Genomic DNA, 9,870 nt, shown 5'->3' on the forward strand with positions numbered 1-9,870 from the left:
AGTGGTAGTAACAGAGCCCAGGGCTGGAAGAGAGGAAGAAGGGGTGATAGCCTAATGGGTACAAAGTCTCAGCCAGAGAGGAAGAGGGAATATTGCTTCTCTATTACATGAAGGGTGGTTATATTTAACACGAGTGTTGCATATGACTCAAAATAGCTACAGAACAGGGTTTGGGGTGTTTTATCACAAAAAGTGATAAATGCCTGCGATGGTAACCTACTTACCATTTTTACTCAGTATACAGTGTATACAAGTGTACCAGCGATCACACTATGACACATAAAGATGCATAATTAACTGTTAATAAAAACAAAAGTGAAATAAATGAGAGAAAATCCATGTTAAATGAATATAGCTAGTATTCTAAGGTCATTCCCTGTGTGCCAGGGATTTTATGTTTACTTTGTGAATCTGGGGAGTTTGAACTTCCTCAGAATCAGAGTGGACAGACAGTGACTCAGGGATGCCTACTTCTAGCTCAGGCCTCTGAGTGTTCCTGTTAGTCATGGCCAGGCCTCCTGAGTTTAACACTTTCTTTATAGATATGTTAACTGTCTTTGCTTTAGTTTCCAAGATGCCCACAAAGCAGCAGCACACTTGAAGTGAAGTGTAATGGAATTTCTTTGAGCCAAACGGACTCATTTACAATGAGGTGGGCATAACCTAGGAGTAAGAGAGGGAACTGGGAGTTACATACAAGGACCAGGAACTGAAAATGACCTCTATACTATAACCTATTACTTCATGAAGAGTGACTGAGTGCCTTAGAGCGCAGAAGCAAGTACATACTTTACATTAGGCATTTGATTTGTGACTATTTGGTCTGAGAGACCCATTCCTGAGGCACCAAGCCAATGTGCACACACCATCCAGTGTGCTCTGTGTGATGCCGCACATTCCGTGTTAGCATTCTTCATGCTGCCAAAGAAAGGAACAGTCAGATGGAGACACACACATGGACGCACACTCACACTCACATGCTCCTGAAATGGAAAACCTTTGAGAAAGATGCATCCAGCTTTGTTCTTCCCTGCCAATTGATGTGGGATAGAGCTCTGATTGGGCTTAGAACTCTCATGGTAGTCACTTTCAAATCTCGAGTTCTTGCCCCAGGAACAATGGATTTTAAAAAGCAAACTCACACAAGGATAAATATAAGATTTATTTCAGGAAGTGTTACGATTAAAAAAAAAATGCAGGGATGCACCCAAGCTGAGAGAAGGGCCATATGTTCCAAGCCAGCCTGGGAAGGGGGAGAGGAAATTGGAAAACCCCTCTCTGGGGCAAAGAGCCTCTAAAGGGAGGACCACATGTGTGGCTCAGGTTCATGGATATGAATCAGGCATGCAACCCGAATGAGCTCAACATCAGATTCAGGAATGGAGGAAGCATCCTGATTGGCTGATGGGCACCTAGGAGGCTGACTCTGGAAGAGCCAGCCCACAGGTGCTAAGTCCAGGGGAAATGAAGCTGTTACTGTTGCTAAGGAAGAAGTAAGAAGCTGTTATCTACAAAAATCTTGGGTGAGACTTGATCAGATTTGAGTTCTAATCTCGCCAGGGCAGAGTGGCACTTACAATTCCTTGAGCCAGTCTCTGTCTAACTACCTATTAGAGAAAACTATCTTTCTCCTAATCCGTATCACAACCATGGTTTACTCTATGGTACTCCCCAGTGCACAGATACAGCACTGTCTTCTTAACCTTTGCAAAACCAAAACTATAACTGAGTGCCCTAAGTCAAGTAGGTTCCCAATAGCATGAGTAATAATACCTTCCACTTGCATAGTCTTTTATCATACACACACGCACTTCCTTTTCAATACTAAGCCAATAACAGAGGTCTATATTTTGTCTTTATCTGGAAGATTTAAAAAAAAAACTGCATTTCAGAGAAGTTCAATGACTTCACCAGCTATTTGTTGGCAGACTTGAACACACCCTTCTAATTTCAAATAGAGTATTTTGCACGTGTATGGTTTGTGTGCATGTGTATATGTGTGTCTGCATTTGTGGGGGCTCATGAGTGGAAGTGTCCAGAATTTTATGTATATACCAGGAAATTTAACTCATATCTCATGTTTGAAGCCACAAGCACTTCAACTGAGCTGTCTTCCCAGGCTTGTAGTCTCTCTTTTAATATAAAATTTACTAGGCAATGCACATATATAAAACAAGTGGCTATTAAAGAGTATTGTTCTTAATTCTTTGTTAGTTTTCTATCAAATATGAGGCACAGTCACTCATGGAAGGAACCACTTTGCTTCATACAGCCCAGTGATGACCTCTGAAGTGCATGTTTGTGGCTCTGTGAGGAAAGATGTGTGTTGAAGGCAAGAACTCCCACAGGGATATAAATCTTGAGGCCAATATCATTAGCAGCCTGGTTTACAACTGCTGTTAGTATTTGCCTTCATTTTTTTTAATCTCTGTTAGTTAATTAATTTTCTATTTTTAAAATTAGCAAGGTGTTTTTTATTTAATTTTTTCTACTAGGTGACAGATGCAATCTGTCATGAACTTTCCTGTACATGTAAGTTTGATGGGAGAAAATATATGAAAATAAAGATTTCTTAGGGCACAGTGAATGCAAATCATAAAAGAAAAAAATTAGGGACTTATTTTCAATGAAGTCCAATACTTGTTCCCTGAAAAAATTGAAATCATATCATCAACCCGTCCAGACTATTTGTAACACATGTATTTGACTAATAACTTGTGTCTACATTACATAAAGAACTCTCACAACTCAATAATAGTTTACTGCGTGAAGAAAGAAACAAAGAAGATATAGAAAAAGAAAATATACTCATGAGATGCTCAACATTATTACAAACACCAATTAAGGTCACATTAAGATATAATTTAAAATCCACTAGATTTGTATGATTCATAAAAAAATCAAATGTGACCAAACTAATCTAGCCACTTCAAAAAAGTTTAAGATTATAGTAGTTTCCTTTTCGTTGCTTGGATAAAACACTTCCCCAGAAGCAGCTTATGGGAGGGAAGAGTTTATTTCAGGCTTACAGATTCCAGGGGAAGCTTCGTCATGGCGGAGGAAGCTGGCTCACTTCACCACACACCCACAGCACAGAGCCGACAGCCAGCACCAGCAAGCGTGAGCTGACTCTGAACACACAGGCTTGGACTCCGCCCCACGGTCTGCCCCCAGGACACACTTCCTCCAGCAGAGCTCCACTTCCCAAATGTTCTTACTAGGTGAGGACTAAGTAGGAAACTTAATCACAAACACCAGAGACTATGGGGACATTACATGCAAACCACCACAAATAGTTTCTTTAAAATTCAAACGTGTGTTCCATTAAAAGACTGAAAAACTTACTTCCCAAATATTTACTCATAAGAAATTGGGAAATTAAAAAATAACATGTTACAAATATATCCTTATGAAGGAATGTGCCAAGAAACATTTATTCATTAGAGCCAAACCCTGGAAATAACATCAATATTCTTCAATTGGTGAGTGTATAAACAAGTTCAAGCCTATTTTTAAAATAAGGCAATATTCACCAATTCTAAAACAAAAGCAGGGGTTGGGGAGATGGTCTAGTGATTAATGGTGTTTGCTTACAAAGGCTGCCAGCCTTGATTCAATTCCCCAGGACCCACATAAAGCCACCTGTACAAAACGGAGAATGTGTCTGGAATTATTTTGCAGTAGCAAGAGGCCCTGGTATGCCCACACTCCTGCACACACATTCTCTCTCTCAAATAAATAAAGATATCTTTTAAAATAAAAGGAATAAAGCACTTTTTAACTTATGTAATAACAAGAGTCTCAAAAATATGCAGAGTAAATAAAGCCAGGTTCACAACAGTACCATTGTAATTCCTTTGATACAACATTTCATACAGACAGAACCAACCAAGTGAAAAGTCAGTGGCTCCAGGACCAGACATGGAGAGTAGTGCATGATGTCTGAGAGGCACAACATCATGAAATGTTTGAAATCTTGATTCTGATGGAAGTTACATAATTATGCAGATTAAGGGTATACATACATACATCCATAATGTTAATGTCAAAACGTCCTATAAATATAAGTGAATTAATATATGTATATAAATTATACCTCACTAGATTTAATGGATAAAGAAAGAGATATATGCATCATTTTCAGTAACAGTAATACTGATCATGGGCTTTTGTGATGCATCTACAACATGTTATAAAGATCCACGTCTGAGACTCACAATGGTCCTATGAGCAGGCATCTTTGCTATTCACATCTATTTCATAAACTATTAAACTAAATTTTGAGACATTTAAACAACTTGATAATAATAACACAGCTGGGAAAATAAATTAATTTTAAAGCTCAGATTTTTTTGAAATCTAAATTCTTGAGAAAGGCTCTTTACACAAAGTTGAACCCCTTTCCAAATGTGTCAGTTAAGGCAGACAGCACCATAAGCTAATTTTTCTATAGTTATATGTAAATAGAGGAGACAAAAATAACAAATATGAAACAGTAGAAAATAGGAAAAACTGGGGGAAAAACACACTGGCATTTTATTCTATTTGTTAAAATATTTTATTTATTTATTTATTTTCAAGGAGAGAGAGAGAGAGAATATGAGTGTGCTAGGCCTTCTAACTACTGCAAATGAACTAAAGTTACATTTACCACTTTGTGCACCTGGATTTATATGGACACTGGGGAATTGAACCTGGGTCACTAGGCTTTGCAAGCCAGTGCCTTAACCAATGAGCAATCACTCCAGTCTTATCTTTGATTTTATTTTATTTTATTTTTTGTCTTTGCCCTATTTGTAGATGATATGATTCTTTGCATAAGTGATCTGAAAGACTCCTAGAAGTGATCAATTCTTTCAGCAAAGGGCAGGACATAAAATCAGTGCACAGAAACCAGTAACCTTTGTGTAAAGCAGGAACTTACATATAGAGAAAGAAATCAGTGAGGCAGTCTCATTTCCAACAGCCACAAAAATGTTAGTTACATTGAAATATCCCTAACCAAGGAAGTGAAAGTCCTATACAATAAAAACATAAAATCTCTGAAGAATGAAATGGAACAAGATATGAAAAGATAGAAAGGGGCTGGAGAGATGGCTTAGTGGTTAAGCACTTGCTTGTGAAGCCTAAGGACCCCGGTTCAAGGCTCAATTCCCCAGGACCCACGTTAGCCAGATGCACAAGGGGCGCATGCATCTGGAACTCGTCTGCAGTGGCTGGAAGCCCTGGCGTGCCCATTCTCTCTCTCTCTCTCTCTCTGCCTCTTTCTCTGTCTGTTGCTCTCAAATAAATAAATAAAAATAAACCAAAAAAAAAAAAAAAGATAGAAAGACTTCACATGGTTGTGGATTGGCAGAATTAAATTGTGAAAATGGCCACCCTATCAAAAGCAATATACAGATTCAGTGCAATTCCAATCAAAATTCCAGCAGCATTCTTCACAGAATCAGAACAAATTAGTTTCAAAATTCATAAGAAAGCTCAAAGGCATCAGATAGCCAAAAGTATCCTTAACCAAAGAAATACGTCTGGTGGCATCACCATACCTGATTTCAAGACATATATAAGGCCATAGTAATAAAAACAGCTTAGTACTGGCACAAAAACAGACATCCACATGTCTGTGGATGTACATGTGCATGTAGATGAATGGGTTAGAATGGAAGATCCAGGTCTAAATTCTGACACCGGCATTGTAAAACCTTACTGGAGGGATGGGGAGATGGCTGAGCCATTAAGCTATGCCATAGGATCCAGGTTCGATTCCCCAGGACCCACCTAAACCAGGTGCACAAGGTGGTTTGCAGTGGTTGGATGCCCTGGCATGCCCATTCTCTCTCTCTCTCTCTCTCCCTCTCTCTCTCTCTCTCTCTCACATGAAAATAAAAATAGAAACCTTACTGGAAACACTTGAGAAGCAGCCCATTGTCTTTCACTCACCAAGCATGCTCCGTTCTGACAGCATCTCATTTTCAACCACATTCCCAACTGTCCCTGTACTCTGCCAGCCTTCCAGGAGTCTATAACATGCCACTTCTCTTAAATTAATTCTGCTAAGTATAGCCCACAGAGCTTGTCTGCACTTGGTATGAGAGGAGCGCAGTGTAACATAACCTTTCCCCAGTAAGGATTTCACTGCTGATGGTCTATGTACCCTCTGGGGAGTTTACACTTTCAGGATGATCATAAAATTAAATGTAATGAATATTTCAGTGGTATGGCCTGAAGGAATGAGGCAGAAATAAAGGTACAAAAACATTGTTTTCACCTTTTTTTTTCCACTCAAAAATTCCAATTTTCATCCACATTATTATGAAAGCCATGCTGTGCATTCATCAATAGCAGCAGGACTTGCACTTCTTTTCTCCTTTAAAGTTAGGCGGCATTGCCAGCTTGGCACGCCTACCTTGGCCAATGAGCATGAACAGAAGCATCTTGCATTGAGACCATCCTTTATGAGGTGACATTGACAGGACCCAGCTGCTCCAGATCTGAGAAAGAGGACAGATGCAATGCAATGCCCCCGTGGCACACAGAGCCCCCATGACATGCAGAGCCCCCATGACATGCAGAACCCCCATGACATGGAGAGCCCCCATGACATGCAGAGCCCCCGTGACATGGAAAGCCCCCATGACACACAGAGCCCTGTGACATGTGCATGATTTAACCTACTTGTTGTTCGTTCCTTCCAGTCCATGAAATGGGAGGGTTTGTCACAACCACATAGCTAAACTTCCTAAGTAATACAATGAAATCCAAAATGAGCTTGTTTTTCCACGAGTTATTTAATTGTTCCTAAGTTTGGAGAGTGTCAATAGATATATTCCTTCTTCTAAGTTTTCTTCACCACCTACCTTTCAAAGGAGCTCAGTAGTTTGATGCTGCATTCCATAGCCCAGGGTGTCATGGGTACAGAGATGAGGACCTGGAACTTGTTTTCACAGCACTTACTCCACTACTGGAACCATACAGAGAAGATTAGCATGACCCCTGCACAAACCTGTGAAGCATTCCACACATACATACATACATACATACATACATACAAACAAACATACAAACATACATACACACACACATATAAATTTGCATACTTTCTTCATGTGCAAGATGCCTCCTTTGCTTGCTTTCCAAAACACACTTCTATTTATGCTTCAAGAGCCCAGAAATTTCCATTTCTTCCTTTGGAAACCCTCAAGAATTGCAGCCCTTTGCCATATATTTTCCACTTCATAATGCCCCAACATGGGCCTCTAACATTCAAAGATGCATATTGTGGTCCACACAGAGGAAAGAAGTGGGAAGATGTTGACTATAGGTCACAAACTTGTAGAATGAATAAGTTCTCTAGACCTAGGCTACGGCATGGGGACTATCGCGCATAATGACCTACTTGAAATCTGCCAAGAGAGCAAACCTAAAGCATTCCTCCCATAAAAGAAACTTGCTCTGGAAAATGACTGATGTGTTAACAGTAACTATTTTATACTATTTTACATATCCTTCAAATAAAATATACCTCATTAGTCAATCATACTTCAATAAAGCTGGAAATTTAAGCATATGAAGATGAATTTTTTTTATTTTTATTGAGAACTTTAATATGGGAACATATTCAAGTTAGTCATATTCCCTTTGGGATATACTCTTATCTTAGAGTGTTCTTCTCTTAGGACAGAAGTTTGTTTTAATTTTATCCTTTTCAAGTGTTTTTTAAAGATTTTATTTATTTATTTATTTATGAAAGAAAGAGGCCGAAAGAGAGAGAGAGCGAGAGAGAGAAATGCACTAGGGCCTCTAGCCACTGAAAACAAACTCCAGACCCATGTGCCACCATGTGCATCTGGCTTATGTGGGTTCTGTAGAGTGAAACCTGGGTCCTTAGGCTTCACAGGCAAGTGCCTTAACTGCTAAGCCATCTCTCTAGCCCACAAGTGTTTTCTTTTTAATTCATAAATACAATTAATAGTGTGTCACCCAGTCATCTGGTCATTGAGCTAGTTAAAATTTGCAGTAGTTATTTCCCTGCTCATCAGCCTTCTGTCAAGTTTTTCAAAATGTCTCAGTGGTAACCTCCGCTGAGGCTGCTCGCGGCACACCTGCTTGGAGTGGATGCGGATGAGCTGGAGGGAGGCGGGTGGGTGGGGTATATTAAATCACTGGCTTCCACGACTGCACCCTGAGGAAAAGCACAGCATGCTCAGACACACAGACTGAAGGAACAGCCAGGCACTGCCTCAGAGCTAAGGTTACTTTGTAAGGTCAGAAATCGCAATTGCCCGCTAGTCAGGGAGGGTGTTTATAAGAATCGTGTCACAAATGGAAACGTGACCTGTCTCACTACGGAACTCTGTGTTTAGAGCAGCCGTATAAAGAAATGAACAAAACCCAAGCAGTAAAGGCCAAGCTCCACTATATCTAAGTCAGAAGCCAAGAGCTGCACAGCACTCAGGCACATCTCAAAGACTTGTGCCACCATGAAAAGAGTGGAGACGGCAGGATTATGAACCCTTATCACACTTATTTGTGAATGCACTATGTGATCTGTGCCAGGCAGATGGACAATGTCATCCAATTGATCACAGTTGGCATCAATAGCGATAAGTCATTTCTGATGTGATGAGGTGGCAAACTCCCCACACATAAATAACCCCAGTCCAGTCATAAAACAGCCATTACACAAATCCAAATTGGGGATTTGAAAAAACAAAACCCCTTAATACTATCACTCCTCAAAAATAGTCAAGGAGATCAAAAAAGGAAAAAATGAGAAAAAATTAAAAAACTGTCATCACAATGAGGAAACCAAGAACTCATGACAATTAAATGTGATATGACATCCCAGATGACATGCTGGAAGAGCAAAGGTTAAAACTGAGAATATCTGAATAAAGTGTGACTTCAGTTAATGATAACATGTAAGTGTTGGCTCATTAATTGTGATGGATTCTCATAGAAACCTCATGTTAGTAAAAGGGGAGGGTGTGGAGGGTAAACGGGGACACTCTATACTATTTGTCCTTTGTAAAAGCTTTTCTGTTTAAAAGCAGACATTTTATGAGAATGATTTTTCTCAGCTCAATTTTAGGTAATGACTTCAGTTCCACAGTTATTCCTAGTCACCTTGGGAAAACAAATTAGCACTATTTCTGCAGCTGCATATCTGCTTAAAAAAAAAAAGTCTAGGGCTGGAGGGATTGCTTAGTATTAAGGAGTTTGCCTACAAAGCCAAAGGACCCAGGTCTGATTCCCCAGGACCCATGTAAGCCAGATGCACAAGGGGGTGCATATGTCTGGAGTTCTTTTGCAGTGGCTGGAGGCCCTGGCAAGCCCATTCTCTCTCTTCCCCTATTTCTTTGTCAAATAAATAAATAAAATAAAATAAATCTAATAAGCAATTGTTTTGAAGTTTATGTATGGGCAAAAAGGCTTACATGAATTTCAAACTGGCCAAGATTGAATGTGAATAATCTCAACATCTTTTTATTCAACACAGGGACAAGTGTCCACTTTTAAGTAAAAAGTGTTACAGTATATTTTAAAAGTAAGGCATACATTTAAATAAAATAATTTTCTTGAAACTCAATAGTATAAAACAAAATTGCACTCAAACAACTACACTTACCAGGGCTGAGGAAATGGCTCGGTTAGTAAAATGCTTGCTATGTAACCATAAGGACCTGAGTTCCATCCCAGAACCCACATGTACAAGGCAGTCATGATGGTGTGCACCTGTAACCCCTGCACTGAGGAGGCAGAAACAGAGGCTTCCAGGCCAGCCAGCCAATCTGGCCTACTTGGTGAGCTCCAGGTGAATGCGAGATCTTGTCTCAGAGGAAGGTGGATGGCATATCTGAGGTTGTCTTC

At 39.7% G+C, this 9,870-nt stretch overlaps 1 non-coding gene across 1 annotated transcript; it reads left to right on the forward strand.

Annotated features, from left to right (window-relative positions):
- The first annotated feature begins 6,935 nt into the window (after nt 1–6,935).
- LOC123455423 lies at nt 6,936–7,039 on the forward strand. Its single transcript, XR_006633901.1, has one exon. It is a non-coding gene; the product is annotated as a U6 spliceosomal RNA (small nuclear RNA).
- Nucleotides 7,040–9,870: the final 2,831 nt, after the last annotated feature.

This window comes from Jaculus jaculus, chromosome 16, assembly GCF_020740685.1.
Source record: "Jaculus jaculus isolate mJacJac1 chromosome 16, mJacJac1.mat.Y.cur, whole genome shotgun sequence".
Classification (NCBI taxonomy): domain Eukaryota; kingdom Metazoa; phylum Chordata; class Mammalia; order Rodentia; family Dipodidae; genus Jaculus; species Jaculus jaculus.